This window comes from Chlamydotis macqueenii, chromosome 4, assembly GCF_036417535.1.
Source record: "Chlamydotis macqueenii isolate bChlMac1 chromosome 4, bChlMac1.mat, whole genome shotgun sequence".
Classification (NCBI taxonomy): domain Eukaryota; kingdom Metazoa; phylum Chordata; class Aves; order Otidiformes; family Otididae; genus Chlamydotis; species Chlamydotis macqueenii.
This window is the reverse complement of record NC_141559.1, coordinates 24,934,516-24,952,518: the sequence shown is the minus strand read 5'-3', so window position 1 is coordinate 24,952,518 and position 18,003 is coordinate 24,934,516.

The following is an 18,003-nucleotide window of genomic DNA, read 5'->3' as shown; positions in this document are numbered from 1 at the left end:
AAAGAAGAAACTGGATCAACAAAGAGATAGATCCTTGCCTCAGAACACTTTCTGTAATCCTCTTCCTTTATCTAAATTGGTCTTCAGCAGGGAAAGTTGGTTAAAGGTGGTCACATGAGGGGAAGAATAAAAAAAATCATATAGATGGTATAATCCTGAAGTCATTAATACTGTTAATGATTACCTCCTTGCCAACTGATGTCAGCAGCAAATTACAGAACAGATGACATCTCTGACTTCTATTCTGATCTCTGTATTTCTTAGTGTTGCAATAGTAGATGCTGGTCCTGAGTTGAACTTACTGAACTCACATTAAAGTTTTTATAGCTGCCTTTAAGTTTTGTAAGAATAGCCAGCAATAAAACTGATCTTTAATGCAAGGATATCTAAGAAGAGCAGGATGTACTCTGACTGAATTCAACATTATTGCATCCTTTAAAACCTAGACTACATCTGTTTAAAGTAAACAGAATTTTCTAATATAAATTTGTAGTATATGAATATTACTTGGTTTAGACAGTACAGAAAAATTGATTTGACACTACAAGTATATATCTTACTTTGCACCGTATAGGAAATACCTTTCTATATCTGCAAATATCTCTGTATTTATTGTGCTGTAAGAGCGTCTGAAGAGCCTAATTATAAGCATCAGAGCTTTAGTATGGTAATAACTGTACAAATTCAAACCTCTGCCTCCAGAAGATTTTCTTGCTACCTTGGCATGTGTACTCAAAGTTAACATGTCTCTCAGCTAGCCAACAGCATAGCAGAGAGGGCAGTGTTCAAGAGGAACCTAAAATACAGACAAGGGCAATGGGGTGCTCTGATCTCTTGAGAGAGCCCTTCTTTTACCTTTTACAAAGGAGCACACTCAATGCTAGTACGTAGTAGTACTAATAATCAGCAGCAGTCTGCTTTGTAAGCAGGAAGCAAACAGCCCCTGTACTTCTCTGGTTTTCACCTCCAGTCAGAGATCTTCCTCCCCTTTGGACAGTGACCCACACTGGCAAGGACTCTGCCGTAATCCCAGGTCAGCCACAGAAGCAAACTGTACCCAGTGCTCATCTTCTGCCCCAAGCTCAGATTGCCAGCTGCAGCACATGAAACCATATCATCCCACCGTAGTTAAGTCCTTCTCCAGCTAAAGGAGAGCTGACAGTTGAATGAAAAGGGAAGATTTCTTGCCATTCAGCTGCATCACACTATGACATTTTGGAAATGAGACTAGGAAGGCACTGCATTTACATGAGTAATTAAGAATTTAAATAGTAGAGAACATCATATGAAAATAGATATTGTAAATACACAGATATCTACCTAGGCACTTCCTATTTCAAAATCCAGGAATTGAAAGGTGAGAGTTATTTAACCCTAAGATAATTTTTCCTTAGATATGAACCAGGAAGCACACTGTTGCAATAATTTCCCCAGGGACTAAGGTACAATTGCAATATCCCAGTACAATTCCAAGGTAGCTGAGCACTGATAACAGTTATTGAGTCTTCAGTGTCGAAAGAGCAAACCTGGTAATAAGTTAGCAAAGCAGTTTAAAAGAAGATAAATGCTCTTATGCACACAGAAGCTCATGTGTGCAAACGTGGAATAAATAGCATTTTCCTTGCTCAAACAAGCTTGCATACACAATGTGATTAACTGCACTTATTTACTACCAAAAAAAGTGATACAGGAAGAGCAATATCTTAACCGTCTGTTGTATCAGTCTGATTACTGATATCTAAGCCACAAACCTACAGTGTGGCAATACATCACATTACTAATAGTCACATCTGTAGGACCCAGTCCAGTTTCTCCATGTATGTTCCTCTAACAGATTTCCATAGAAACTGTAGACATTGTTGGAGCCCTGAAAGGCTGAGATGTTCTGCAATTTGCCCAAGCTCAAACGAGATCTATGACTGAGCAGCTGACATAACCAAGACCTTTTGTGGGTTCATCCATCACTTTAGCCTTAAGAATGGGCAATGCCTTCCCTAATTGTCTGATTTTCCCATCGCTGGGACTTCCTGTAAGTTCAGCAACAGAGGTATCAATTAAATATTAAGGTGCATAGGCCTGATAGTCTAAATCTTGAGGCCATTGAGATACTGCCATTTATTAGGTAGAGATAAAGCTTACCTGTTATTTTGAATATAGGTGTGCCTAATAAAGTGGTGTTGTAACAGATTTGTCACTGCAGTATCTAAGACACTAAGATGGCATTCATGAAGTTTGCATGGTAATATAACTTTTATATCAAACTCAGTAACCTATAAGCATGGTTTCAGGCAAAGTGGACTAAACCTGAGGTATACCGGGATGTAAGAGCTGCTGCTTCCAGAGTGGAGATGATAAATAGAATTTTCTGTTGGAGGCAGATAAGGGTACCATTGATCCTTAACATCAAATCAGACCAGTTTCAGTGAAGAACCTACACCTTTTCTTTTGAAATCAAGTATCTATGTTAGCTTCTGTTCTCCCTGACAGTTCTGCACTTCAACAGGAACTTCAGGCTTAGTGTTTATCTCAGTCTTATACTTACTTGGTATCTCAAGTGGCATAACAGTGACAGGATCTGAACCATCTTTACTGCAGTCATGAGACTGAGAAAATGCTCAGCTATAAACGTCCGTGAATTAATCATGTGCACTTCATACAGGTGCCTTTTGATCAAAAATAATTGGCATTGGTACATTTTGTGGCATATAACACATTTATCTATTTTGCAGTGCTGCTGTGCTTTAGAAGAAAGGGAATTAGTCTCAGGGAAGATCATTAAAATCTTGCAGATAACTAATTAAATGGAAACTTCATTTTCTTTCCTGCAAATATCTTCAAAGGTAGAATGAGAGGAAGGCTCAGGTAGAAAATTAGGGCTTCTGTCCACACTGTAAGAAAATGACTTTGCCTCCAGGAACAAGTGTCAAGCATCTCCTGATACCAACACTTTCAGAATAGCAAATCCTGCTCTCACTGACATGGCAGAACCCCACTATTGTTAAAACTTTTTGCTCAGAAGCCCTGAAACCAAAGCAGAGCATCAGCATTTTATTTCCGAAGCATCCCTGCCCTTTCAGTAGGAGAGGTACAGGTGCTAAAACAAAAACTTTGGTTGCAGACTTAATGAAGCTGGGCTTGATTATTCCATCTTATAGAGTAGTTCTGATGAAGAAAAATAAAAAGCAGGAAAGAGAGAATGGAAGAGCACTAACGACTTTGGTAGAAAGGAGTGTGTAAACATTCAACTGCACAGATTGAGTATAACCTGAAAAACACTTCAGAAGTTTGGAGTCCAGTACTTTAGTGACATCAATAATAACACAGGAGGAACGAGTCTGAAGAATACAAGTCAAGGAAGTCTAGTGTCATTGGAAACCAACCAATTTATAATAATGGGAGTGTTATGAGCTGCAAGTCTCCTTTGGAAGAGCTATCTAACAATGGAAAACACGCCCAATCTTTTTGTTAAGGTTAGAGCTGTGTTCATTTGTGTTCATACTCACTGTAAGTACTAGTTAGACCTTTTCTTTCTGTCTGTTAAGTAGCAGACTGATATTAAAGGCTAAGCTATTCCCAACTGCCATGTGAGTGAGCAAGTGAGGATGCACAGGAAGATTCTTCCCTCCCTTGCTGCTTCTGTTCCAGTGCCCATTTAGCTAGTCTCAGCACTACCAAGAACCAGTCCTACATCCAAGGTGGAAATGAAGCACCAAATTCACCTCTTAGGCAGGCAGCAGAGGACAAATAAGCACCCTCTGGAACATGCAGGATCTGTTTTCTTCCTCCTCCTGCAGCTGCTGCATTTGGGTGTCAGAAATCCAGCCCCCACAGAGCTCCTTTGAGAGGAACAATCCATACAGTTTTTGCTTCCTGTAGATACCAAGAGCTGAACAATTCCCTCTTCTCCAGGCCATGTGGCTAATACAGTGTGTGCCATATATATCCCCCCAAAGTGGGGATTTAGCAGGTGTAAGGTCCTACCGCACCTGTGCACGTCTTCCTGTGGCCCTGAAGTCTTAACACACTCTAGAGCTTAAAAAACTTTTTCTTCCCTAGAACAGATGTCTTTAAGTCATTATTTATTTGGTCCACTCACAGAAGCTCTGTGGTGTCTGTGCCTTCCACGTGCTTTCAATATCCTCCAACTTCCAAGGCTCCCTGATGAGGCATACTTTGCGAGCAGCTCTTCCTTCAGCCAATTCAGCCACTTCTGCAGCCCAACAGAAATTGCAATGTGTGTCCACACACTCTTTCATCTCTACTGATAGTCCTGATTTCTCACCTGTTGTACCCAACTCTTTCTAGTTATCCTCCAGTACCAAAGCAGAAGCACACTTTATGGTGATTTCTAGATCTTCAAAGATCACAAGGCTACAAAGAAGGAATCCTAAATTCTTATTCCCACTCTGACACATCTCTCCTGGCTGCATTGTTGTGCCACACGGCTGAATAATCAAGGTAGTTCATTTGAAACAGGAACAATACAGCCCATTAAGTAGGTGCCTCTGCCTACCAGGTCATTCAGGCTTGAGTGTCTCTGCAGCTCTGTGCAGTGCTGTATAGTTCAACTCACCACAAACCATCACTAAAGTGGGAATGCTAGGTTCCCAATTCACTGTGTAGTTACAGAGTTGAATCCTTTTGTAATGCTGTTCCACACATACAATAGCTATGCAGAAATTGCTGTAACTGCCATACATTTTTCAAATAGTTATCAAAGTCATTTGCACACCATGCATTTCACTAACCTTGCTTTTTCTTATCACTGGTGCATGTCTTATCTGTAATTTAGATCTCGGCAGGTGCTGCCTGGCCAAAGGTACAATGAATTTCTTAAGGGAGTCTCCTGCTAAGCACTTTCCTATTTGATGCTAAACAAGCAATTTCATTTTTTCATTCCTTGTTTTGAAGTCATTGCTGCTGATCATGGTAATCGGCACTTTGGCAAAGCTTCCCTTTTTATTCATCATCAAAAAAAGTCCTCATCAAAGTCATTGTTCAAGATATCTTGGCACTGTTAGAAACATCAAATCTCATCCCCACCCCCTGTCCGCACCCCTGCCCCGACACACACAAGCCATTTCAATGCTTTGCAAGAAACAAAAGGCTTTTTTGCACCTCTGTGTTAGGCATGGAGTGCACCAACAGGCCTTTATGACCGTGACCAGCCTTACCTAGGACCCCCATCCAGATCCCTACCTACTGGGACCCTATTTAGGTTCATGTTGGGCTTTTACTCCTTTCTTCAAGCTCTGTCACAGCCTGTGCCTTGCTAAGGACTCTCACACTGTGTACTAACTTCCCAACTAGACCTCAGCCCTACTTCATCACTGTAGGCACTCATGTGGTGCCCTGGTGCCTCTGTCAGAAATCTCACTTTTAAGGGTGGGGACTTTTCTCAAGGGATGCTGAGGTTTTGGTGCTCTATCCAGGAAGTCTGTGGCTTTCACTTTGATGAAGACAGCTTCTTCCTTGACACCAAAAGCAGCCTACTCTGAAGTCCAAAATTGGAGCCAAGGAAATAGTAAGAGTTTAAGGAAAAATTATCAGTCCTGGAAAATGTCAAATACCTGGTTTGTTGGCATGAAAGGTTTTGCAAACCTTATATTAGAGATGGAGTCAGGAGGAAGGGAGGATTTCAATCTCAAGTCTAAGATGCTTCCAGATTGAAGAAATGTTTTCAGCAATACTTACCTGTAGTCAAACTTCAAGGTTATGCTCTTATTTTCTGTTTTATTGTACAATATAACATTTTGCCCTTTTGTCTTCAGTTAACACTACTTAACAATTTGGAGCTGTCATTGGTTTGCTTGTTTTTACATATGTTGTGTAAAAATATCTGATCTCAGTAGAAGCCTTCATGTGCTGAGCTGTAAGCTACCAGTAACGAGTGTGACATCTCATGATGCTGCCACATATATGCTATAAAAAGAAGCATTGGAAGTCATGGAAACTGAAGACTTGTAACATCTGTATTTTACCCAGACATAGTAATAACAGGAGAATATCTTATAGGAGATTGGATTTGATTTTTACTAAGAGGTTACTGTATTCAGGTTTCCTGAATTGTGAATGTTTCTTTAATAACTGTCAACATACATAGGGTAAACTAATTTCTTCTTTTTGCACTGAAACTTCCAGAATATGAAAAGTAAGCACTGTATTAATCATCATTAGTGTAACTTTAGAAAAAATGGTATGTCAAGTAACTCCATTATTTCTTTAAAGCAGTGCAAGCCAAGAGGTCTCACATTGATCCTATGAAATGCACAGAATTGTTCATGGCACTCTTTCCTTCTACTCATTGCTCAGATTATACTCTCATTCAGTATCTGATTCTCATCAGTTGGTCAATGTGAACATGAACCTTTCTTCATTTGCTATCCTTCTTCTTCCAGTAAAAAAAAAAATGGTCTACTTATGATATTTCTGATTTGCTAACCCAGAGTACCAGCATGCTTTGCTAGGTTAGAGGCCGGCATTTCATGGCAGGGTAAGCTGCACTACCTGCTGTGCAGTCTCATATGAAAAGCCTGCAGGCTTCTCCTGTTAACTCCTCCCTAAAAATATGAGTTAGAATCATAGAATCAGAGAATAGTTTGGGTTGGTCATCTAGTCCAACGCCCCTACAAGGAGCAGGGACATGCTCAACTAGATCAGGTTGCTTAGAGCCCCGTCCAGTCTGGCCTTGAATGTTTCCAGGGATTGGGTGTCCTCCACCTGTCTGAGCAATCTGTTCCAGTGTTCCACCACCCTCATTGTAAAAAATTTTTTTTGCTCATTTTACTGTACACCATGCAGGAAGTGTCGCTAAATATAGTACTTTAGCCCTGTGCATGGAGAAAGGCTTCTAAGCATCTCCACTAAACAGCTCTCTTCTGCAAGTGCTCCCTACTGAAAGCTCTTTGAAAGAAACATTAATATTGCCTACTGGAAAATACTAAGAAAGACAAAATTAAGACCTTGAGAGAAGTACTATACAGGTATATTGTCAACCAGGACTCAAAGATTGAACAAAGACAGTCATGGCATAGTGGAATTGAGAAGAACAACTTCAGATGAGATGAGAAAGCAACAGACATGAGTGTACCTCTCACCACTTTGGAAAAATGACAACAGGAATAGAGTCAGTAAAGTGTAAACTGAGACCTCACAGTTGTATTCTAGAAAGTACAGCACTTCTCGTGGATGGCACCAGAATGAGTATGATGGATATGAACAGGGTGCCTATATATTGTCTTGCAAATGAATCCTGAATGTGGCAGCACTTTGAGCATTTTAATGGAGTTGATTCCTTTTTCATTCCAGAGAAGTAACTTACAGCTATCAGGTACAAGCAATGGCGCAGTTTAACTTATGTAGTAATTAAATGTTGGAGTCTGGCTGTAAAAACAGCTAGGTTGTAAAAAGAAGTAGCAGAGTTCAATTCATAAAAGTACATTTCAGAACCAGAATGACCAAGCTAACTTTAAGTGTTAGCAATATTAAACATCTAACTTCAGAATGGGATGGCAGGGAAACATTATCATTCTGCTGTTCACATGAGTGGAGGGAGGTTGTATAGATGCAGTAAGAGCCTGTCCTTCTAGCCTGTTGGTTTCTTTTTAACGAAAACAATCAGTGAAGGATGCACCTAAAGCACAGAAGTTAACAGTCATGTGCTGGGTAATCTCCTCCAAAGAACAGCATTTGAAGCTTAGGGCCTTGTTCATACAATGTTGAGGTTATTTAGCCGAAGGTCACTTTATAAAATCTTTCTGTGATAATAAACATTCATATCAGTCTTTTTTTAATACTTGCTACACTTTCTGTTTGTGAGAACATGAATGCTATTTCTGTATAATGTGACAACCATTAAAGCCATTCCTGATGAACGAATAAAGTCCAACAACATGTAATAAGCAAGAGCCATTTGTAGCATTTCAAAACATACCGGTCAATCCTGAGTAAACTATTAACCTCATTAACTAGATGACTAATTGCAGTACCATAGCACAGGAATCCCTCTGAAAATGAGTACCCAGTTTCCATTTACACCACATGCTGCTCTTAGAGCCAACGGCTGTGGCTACCTATACTCAAAACACTGCAAATCTATTAGCACAAGTCTAAAACAGAACAGCACCTTGACACCATTTGCATAATCAGGCATCTTGATTCAGGTTCCCTCACTGCCACCTTCACACAGCTGCAAAAAGTCATCTGTTTTGTACTTCTGGGCATTGAAGAGAACAGGAGTGTTAAATCCAGAATGCATGGGAGGGAGAACAGCCTGGCTCTTCCACTCCAGCCTGAGCGGCTGGCCAACAGGGGAGCGGATTATCTTCACAGAGAAGCTAGTGTGAAGAACAGGAAACAATACTAAATCAGGGGGAAATAATTTTATTCTCCACACCTGTTCTTCATTGGTGTGTGAGTGAAACATCTGTTCCTATTTATAAATGAGCAATGAAGTTACCATAGAGTAGGACAATGGAGGCTTGTCCTCATGAGAATAGGAAAAGTATCTTTTCAAGATAGGCAGCTCAGGAAAGTAGCAAGGGTTTCCACTTGCTGGAACAGGAAAGTAAATCATAGTTTGATACAAAAATCCCTCAGAGCCACATTTCCACTGCTGCCAGGTCACTTACCTCACAACTTTTGGAATTCGCTTATCTAAAGTATAGAAATAATCACACAGCTTTGGGGACAGGCATAAACATAGGTCTGGTCCTGGCTGCGCTTATGTTTATAGAAGATGGACACGAGAGGTTGCACATCTAGCGTTAGCACAAGGGAATTGAATCTGAAGTGTTATACATCTGTCTTTGAGTCACACAGGTGCCAAAAATAAACCAACCAAAACCAATTAGTTTGCCTCATTAATTGCCCATCCAGGGAAATATTTTTCATATATCCATCCTCCATACCAGATATACAAAAATCTCACTCAGTCATCTGGTCTCATCTTAGAATGCAAGTTCCTTTAGCCACATCCTCATTTGGTCACTCTCTTCCCAGCCCTTTTATTCAGAGCAGTGGAGGCTGGTTCCTCTTCTCCCTGGTCATTGCCTGGCTTCACCCCTCGCTTTCTGGGTGAGCTTGTAATCCCAGCAGATCAAGGGATTTGGGACTGTATTTGAGAGACTAGTTCATGCTGTTCCTATGGGGGAGGCAGCTTTAGTGATTTGCTGCATAAAAGCACTTGCTTTCCCTTGTTACAGTGATTTCTGACATTCCTAAAGCTGTAAGCATGTGCAGGAAAACACTCGAGAAACTGCATTTCAGAATTTTCCCCTGGCAAAAGGCATTGATTGGTGAGTGTCTTTACTGACCCCAAAAGAGGAATGAAAGGGCTTTGAGGAGACACTGTATTTAGCATTGCAGAAATTAATCAGAGACAGTAGAAATTGTCTGAATTGAGCTAGTTCCCAAGGACTTGGTTCACAGACAGTACAGACAGTATCCCTTGTTGGGATAGTCATTTTCCCACTTGGTTACTCTGAGGGGCTGTGATACAGGGCTGGATGTGGAATCAGCACCACTCGGGTGAATCGCTCTAATCCCTGCTACGTTGGGTGCTCTTGCCCTGGGCAAGGCTGTGGGATTAGTGCTGAATTTTATTTGCTGGTGGAATGAGAGAGCCAGATATCAGAGTCCTCCTCTGAGCCCTGCACTTATAGTCATCAGATAAAAGGTACTAATAGCCCATAGAGAGAATTAGCTTGGACACTGCTGCTGGTCACCTGCACGACCTGAAGCAACAGAACAACTTTCCTCTCTGTGGGACTTGTTCAGTATATTGCAGGAGATAGAAAGTCCTGAGTCTTGCTCTACTGTGGGGAAGGGCTGGCACTACGTGAGTACAGACATCTAGCTTAATGTGGCGATGGCAATAACCCAAATGATCAGACAAGCATAACCAGAACTCATCTTTTGGTTAAAATGAAACCGTATTTCTGCCTGCAAGTCGAGATACAGTCAGGGGCGTAACACTGTTTTTGATAGGATTCCGGGAGCGCAGAGCTGCAGCATGTAATACATGCAAGCCTTCAGGATAACCTTGTAAAGTAGGTACTGACTGGTTTTTTTTCCTTGCTTTTTTTTTCCACCAAAAAAAAAAAAATTAAATTACACTTTTGGTCATTATTTATTTATTTATTTGTTTATTTATTTTTCCTGAAGATTCAGAGTTAATTTAGATGCTTAAGTTCACTAGGAAGCATTTGAAAATCTGGGCCACTTGTTTAAATGCTTCATGTGAATCTGGGAGTCTCAGCTGAGTGTGTGCCAAAACATTGCAACAGGACTATAAGGAACAGCTTGTGCAGCATGTTAAACTGTAGTAAGTTTGCCTGAAGGCAAGGCTATGAACTCTACTATCTCTACAGCACTAAACGTGCAGCTGCCTCTTAGAGGAACACAAGAGTTAAGAAAACCAAATTCCACCTTGGCAAAGCAGAAAAAGCCCTTTCCATTCCTCTATCTAGAACATCTAGGGTTTTTTACCTGGTATTGTTAGAACAGCACTATTTAAATGTTCCACGTAGAAGCATTCCTTTGTAATCTAGGTAAAATGGCCCCAGAATATCTGCCATTCAAGTGTCTGTCTTGGTCTGGGATAATGGACAATTAGAATAGCAAGCAGGAAAGACTGGAGAGTGGAAATAGGTTTCAGTGTCCTTTTACATTAACAACTTTGTTGTTGACTACAAAGACAGTATTGTTTTGAACCTCTTCGTAACTTGCGATTAGCTTTACCTCGTTTTCCAATTTTTTCCCTCCTACTGGCCATGTCTGAAGATTTGAACATCTCTGTCAATAATAGAGATATTACAGACCAAACTAGATGGAAGGAAGAGGGTGCCATAGCTTCTGGGAGAAAATGACTGACCCTCCAACTGGACTAGACAGACTTGTATAAAGATGCTCTTATGTGATACTCAACTCGATGCACAAATTTTTATATAAACTTAAGAAAATTATTAAAGTTCTGTCTCTGAGAAAGCTTTTTATTGCTGTCTATCACTGTAGTATATCTTCCTCCAAAAAAAAAAAAGTTATTTCCTTTCTGAAAATCACATGGAACTTAAAGATGTGAGGGAGGAGTTAAACAGATTGCACCTTGCTTTATTTTTACCCTAAGTATATGCTTTAGAAACAAATTTATTTTCTTGGAAAAGTAAGGTGTGATCATTGTAAATCTATACTGAACAATTTGTCCTTTGACTTTTTAATCTTTAGCCTGACTCAACAGAATTGAAAAACACTGTGATTGCACCATAGATATGAGTTCCGATAATTCAGCTGGAGATAGCTTTTTCTGAGAGCCCAATAACTGCTCTTCTCAGCTGAGTAGATACTTTTATGGAATTATTTAATTTAAAGGAACTTCATTTAAAGTCCTGTGTCATTATGAGAAGCAAGCCAACAGAATGAGAGCCTGTCATGTAGTATGAATCACATATAATATTAATTACATATATTGGATTACAAATAATCAAGCTTAACAGCACATACCTACCTGCCTGCATGGCTACGCAGATATAATTGTCCTATTACTTCATTTCATTCTTCTTTTCCATTTTTTATTGCCCTACTTTTTTCTCATGTTTAGTACCAGCAGATGTACTCTCTGGGCAAGCACCAAGCCTCCACTCCATCTAAAACCATTAGGCTGCTCCTGAATGTAAGCATATAAATAGAAAAAAAGTTCTGTGAAGAAGAAGCATCAAACATCCTATGTCTAAGCATTCCTCTCAGATGTCATAACAAATATAAGCCTGCACTTCTCTCTCTACTTCTTGGTCTCTCTGCAGTGAATGGAAACATTATTATTGACTTCAGATGGAACAAGAAGTAGCCTGGAAACAGCATATACAAGTAGTAGTAAGTATTTCTAAAAGACATTAGGACAGAGGCTGAAAAGTAGTCTTTTATATTAATTTTCATTTATTAGGTTTGTTGGTATTTTTTGTGGCTTCTATTGGCAGAAGTTCTTGGAAGAAAGTTCTTTTTAGTAAAGGAAGATTCCTGCTAAAGTTTATCATTGGAATTTGAGGAAAAGTAAAATTTTAAAGTTAATTAAAGTGAGAAGGGAAAGAAGACTCTGCAGGAAATACCTGGCTGTACAACAATACCCCATCCTATAGATTATCCTGGCAAATATCAGCAATTCAACTTCTCCAGGGACAGAAGAGGCAGCAATTCTACAACTTTAAAAGTTAATTGATGCATAAGATCCAATCTCATTTGACATCTGATTATCAATGGAGAAGGTCTTGGTCAAGGAGTTAAAATCTTGAATTGGATCCAGATAGCCCAAGACACTATTTGATTGTTTCCCTAAATCTAAGCCTCTTTTGCTCCATTTGTTGTTGGATATAAAGGATGCAACTCCTTAGCTGGTTTTAAAAGGAGGATGAAATATTGCTTTGATCATCTGTAAGATTTTACATTATTGCATTTCTTTAATTTTTTTTTTTTGGTGCTGCTTTTTCTTCAGTGTAATCTTTACCAAGTGCTAAATTTTGCTGATCTGTTCATTTATGCTCTTGGCAACCCATACTGCTGCATACAGGCTCAAAATAACAAGTTATATGCCTGAAGAATAAAGATGTCCTCATGCTTGTGTAGAAACACCTACTATTTTGGTCGCTGTTGCTCATAATAAAAATTAATTTAGATATGAGGTCTTCCTGTTGGCCAATAAAATTATACTCTCAAAGCAGCTTGGTTTTGCTAAAACAGAGCAAAATATTTTATAGTATTCTTTCTGTGTAAAAATGTTTGGCTGGTTATTGCTCTGAGGGACATGATTCCTAAATAAATCAAAATAAGCATCACTCATGTCAGACCCCACCTCGTAATGTGACACCCCCTTTCAGGCAAACTTGCTAACTAGTACTCCAGTGCATATACCTCACCACCCCTCACATACACACCTGTTCGTGGAAGTGTGTGCAGTGAGTGATTTAGGAACTTGCCTGGGAATCAGTCACTGGTTTCTGTTTATCTCTTGTACTACCCAACCAGTGCAGCAGCTGTTGACAGTGGCTGTGAGGAGGTAAGGACTGAGGAAAATAGAGCTAGTCCTTGAGAGAGATATTCCATGCAGAGCAAAACAGATTAATTAAATGAGGTTGAAGTCCCAAAATCACTTTGCAGGCAAATAGATTCAACCGGGTGGGAGGGACAGGAGGAAGCCAGATCTATAATTGTCAACGTTCTTTCATCCCCCAATCTCTTGATTCATTTTCAAATGCCTTAAAATAACTACAATCCTGTTTACAAAGGGAAAAAAAAATAATATAATAGCAAATGAAACAGTTTGTGCCACTGCAATTGTTTTCTCTTTTATCAGCTTCATCACCCTGGCCAAGAAAAGGAAACCAAGGGCAAATGCAGAGGCAACAAATTTGGGAGTAACCTAAATACATGTTGACAGACAATTGATTGAGCGACTGAGCAAAAATGTTTAACTGTCATCTCTTCCATTAACTTGGTTTCATTTATGGTATTTATCTGTAGCTGGACATCATGTGAGCAATTATTTTTTGTGACTTAGCATGATTTCTGATGCACCTTCAACCGCAAAGGACTGCATTAATTCACATAGCAGAATAGATCAGAAAACTTCTCAGTCCACTGTTCTGCTTGTCAGGGGCTTGTGTTAGATCCTTCATAAACAGCATCTATGACCCCTCACTATGAATGCCGCAGGTGAGATGTATGTGAGATTAACATGAAAGGTTTTCTTCTAATCTGTGTCAAATTTACTGCCTTTGAAAGCTCTGTGAGTTTCCTTGCTATTATATTACAGGATAGGTAAACTATCTTAATCTAAGCTACACATTATTTTTACACTGTTATCATATCCTGTTGTTCCTTTTTCAGATTCTCAAGCACTTTGCTATTGACTGTTATAGAATTGCTCCCAGCATGTACAGTTGTAAGAGAGCAAGATTCAGTGTCTTAACCTCTTTTACTGATTAAAAGGATGATTGATCCTTCCACTCTGTTTGTCTTGCTGGTTAGTTTGATGCCTTCTTTTATTTTCACTATATCTTTTTCAGTAAGATGAGAAACATACAATTTACTGTAAGTGAAAACATGAAAATGGAAATTCAACTAAAAATACTGTTTTCCCAGTAATCTCCATTACCTGCTTGATGAAGTTAGTATCACACTTGGATGTAGTACTACCACTGCATGCTGAGCAGACATCACTGCTGGGCTGACTGATGCTTCATTTTCATTTATTTGGCCTCTAAACTTACCCCTGCTTCTAAAGGAGAAAGCAGTACAAATAAGCCTGCCCTGGAAGTTAACAGTTTCAGGCTGGGGCCGGTCAAGGTAGGAAGGAAATTTTACACCTCTCCTGCATCTAAATGCCTTTCTTCTCACGTCCTGCTATCTAGACATGGAAACAGACACAACCTTGTACCAAACGACAGCAGTGCTCAAGGGCAGAGGTGGCACCTCAGGGAACTGCAGCTCATCATATAGATTACAAGTGGGATCTGAATTGCATGTGGAGAGAGGAGATCTTCTAAGCTATCACTCTCACTCACCAAAAAAAAAAAGTGAAGATACTGAAAAGCAAGTTTTCACTCTAAGAGGATAAAATGCCTCATCAAGAAATTTCCCCTGAATTTCTAAACTGTATTATTTGGTTTTCCTGTGGACCTGATGGTGACCCAATGTATCCTAGAGGTTACACTGTAAAAGCTCTTTGCTTTTCTCACTTTTGCTCAGGAAGTTGTTAAACAAGATGTGTGTTGAGTGAGTTTGAAAGGATGTGCATATAAATTAAATTGTATTTTATTGATACAGCAGAACTCTCCTCAGGCATGTTTTTAAAGACAAAAAGGAAATTTCATATGGGAAGCTAGACTTTGAAGTGCAGAGTCATAAGCTGTAACTATTTTAATGACTAGTGTTGACAAGAAATAGGATATTAAAATGTAAAAACAATAAAACACATTAGAATTTGAAAGCTGGAGCTGTATTCACCAGGATCCAGAATATTGTTCTGATTTTGTATTAAAGGTTAATAATTAGAGTGAAAGAACCTAAGCAAGCTCATATTGGTAGGAATGCAGTGGAAGACTAAATGGTATTATAAGATAAGATAAGATAATATATGATATGATATGATATGATATGATATAGCAAAGAAAATGAACAGAGTTTGACTTGCTTTGTTTACAGGTATAGTATAAGAGACAGCATTCACATTTTGAGGCACAGAATCTACATCCAGGAATTTGAAACAGGAAAAAAAGAAAGAAAGAAAATAAAGTCTCTACTAAAGGTAACTCACAGTACTTCCTTGTGGAGAGGCTTTGAGGTAACTCCCTTCAGCCTTGACCTGAGTGATAAATAAAACATCCAGCATTGACCTGCTGGGGCAACACTGCAGAACCCAGAATAGATGGTGAGACTACACTATGCTTCAACCAGCATGTTATATATGGAGTGCGTCTGTAAGCAGCAGGAAATAACACAGCCCTCTCAAAGCACCGCAGATGACAGTACCCCACAGTTGTGGCCAGATTTCAAAGATCTAAATGGGGAAACAATTATGACTGAAGAAATCCTGACTGTCTTTCTCAAATCAGTTCAAAACATTCCTTTTCTAAATAACACAAACCCAAAGGCCTTGTTTTGTAGTTAAAAACTGTTGTAGAAAAGACTGAGTGGAAGAAGGACCACTGCAAGCCAGTAATTACTAAGACTTGTGAACTCTAGGGGATTAATGATTGCTAGAGGGTGTGCAAAGCCAAAGATGGAGGCAAAATCGGTCATTACAGACATATAAAAACACTGGACAAGGGAATTATTTCTGACACAGTTCATTTGTGACCTGGTGGAACACCACAACCAGTTTTACATTTCTCAAATTAATGTCCTAAACTTTTTTTTTGGTAGAGGGCCACAGGGGAAAAGTCTACAAGTGCATTTCTGCCAGAAAGCAGTCACTACAGCAGATTGCTTCATGACTTCTTTTTTTGCAATGATAAATCTAATGAGGAGTGTTATTTTAGCACAATGAGAGCCAAATTCCTCCTGATGGAGGCAGAGAGGCTCCATTTATTATCCCTAAATCTTGTAGCAGGGGCAGCTCAGAGAACAGAAGGAAAACAGAGGTCCTTAGGCTTCGCTGCTGCCCTCATGTTGCCTTAATGTGCCTGGACACAGGGAGCAAAAGACCTCTTTGGCATAGGCCCAGTAAGTGTTTCATATTATTCCAAGGACGGACTTGGCTCGAAGGAGTTTCATTTGTTGTGAGTTGCAGTGGAGAGTTTTTTTTATTTTTTTTTTAATAGACTTCATTTATTTCCATGTCTTTGATGCTTTCCAGAGCAACTCTTTTCTCATTGTCAGCTTCAATTAGGGATTTCCTGGGACTATGTGACTTTCCCCTGAATGTCTACAGCAGGCTTGTGCTAGTGCTGATGCTGACTGCCACTTGCAGAAGTTTTACTCCATTTTCTGAACTTAAAATTGGAAATTATATTGGAAATGCATGGCTGAAAATTTGCAGATAAAAATTAGGATCCATTTATATTTCTGGTAGTTGTCTGAAAAGGTATCTGGGTATTGCTCCTAGAGGCACAGGCATGTCCCCACCAGCAATGTCCTGACAGAGCAGGGTGACTTCATAACCCCCTCCATTTTAGGTAGCCAAAGGGGCAAGGTTAAGCAAGTGTGGTAATTCTCGTGCAGACTGAGAACTAAATCCTACTTTAATGTGAAAGTGCTTCAATTAAAAATCAACACCAAATAATTTTAGCAAGTGTTAACATTGTCCAGGTGACTCATAAGATTGTTTTAATCTCTTTTCAGTTTTCTAGAAATTAAACTAAAGCAATTTCAACCCTTCCAATCTTGGCTACCACCAACCCTTCCACACTCGGCTGTAGTTATGCTTGTGTTTTATACTGGAGCAGCTTGGGGTGAGCTTTCTTCTACTTTCCATATGGGGATTCATCATCTTATGCCTGTGGGGGGAGAGTAGACAGAGTATCTATACCTTGTTGATGAAGGCTATGGTGCCCTCCTCTCTGAGGAGACAGATCCTATTCCCTACCCTTTTTCACCTGGAGATAGCCAAGCAGGGAGAGCACTGGCACTGCCTTTGGAACCTTTGCCTTTCTTTATTGTTCCTGTATAGAAGAATTAATAGTTTGAGCACTGTCATATCCTTGGATGGGTATATTGGGTCATTGGAAGCTAGGCAGCTTCTTAGCACTGCTAGCTGATCCCAGCGCATCAGCTAGGAGCAAAGTGTACTTCTGACATGGGAGGGATAAGTCTGCTTATAACTACCACTATCAGAAATATATTATACCTATTTTTGGCTGCAACTAGGCTTGAACCTCAGTTTTTATAAAGAGAAGATCAATGCTAAAGCTTGCATATAACTGCACTACTGGTCTTCACTGGCAGAAGACACCAATAATCTCTGCTACTTGCTGCAAAATTTATTTGTCACTCCTCATTAGCTTGTAATGGCTTTTACTGCTGATATTGATTTTAAGGCTTAGGGTAAGAAATATATATATTTTTGCTGTTTAGGACCAGCTAATCTACATACATTTTCTAGCTCTTCCTGAAGGAGGTAATTGTTATCAGTGAAGAAATCTGCAAGTCCCTCCATAATTATAGTAAATAACCTATTCTGCAGTCTGTAAGCTCAAACAGCATTTTTCATCTTTAGATTAAAAATGTAACAGAAAACCTCATGGCTAAGGAGAATGAAAATGGGAGTGATGTAAAAACACACCTGAAATCAAGGCACATTTACTATCTCATCACTTATGGCCTGCTCTGGCTTAAGAAGTCTTATTTAAAACCTATTCTCACTCTTTTTCTTTGTCCTGTCCAATCAGAACCAAAAAAAAGCTGGAATTGTTTTAAATGTTAAGACCATGATCTTCAATGCTGGCTCTGTTGCTGGAAGTTAAATTCTTACTCAATCCATTAAAGGGCACTGGTTTCCCATGTCATATCTAGTTT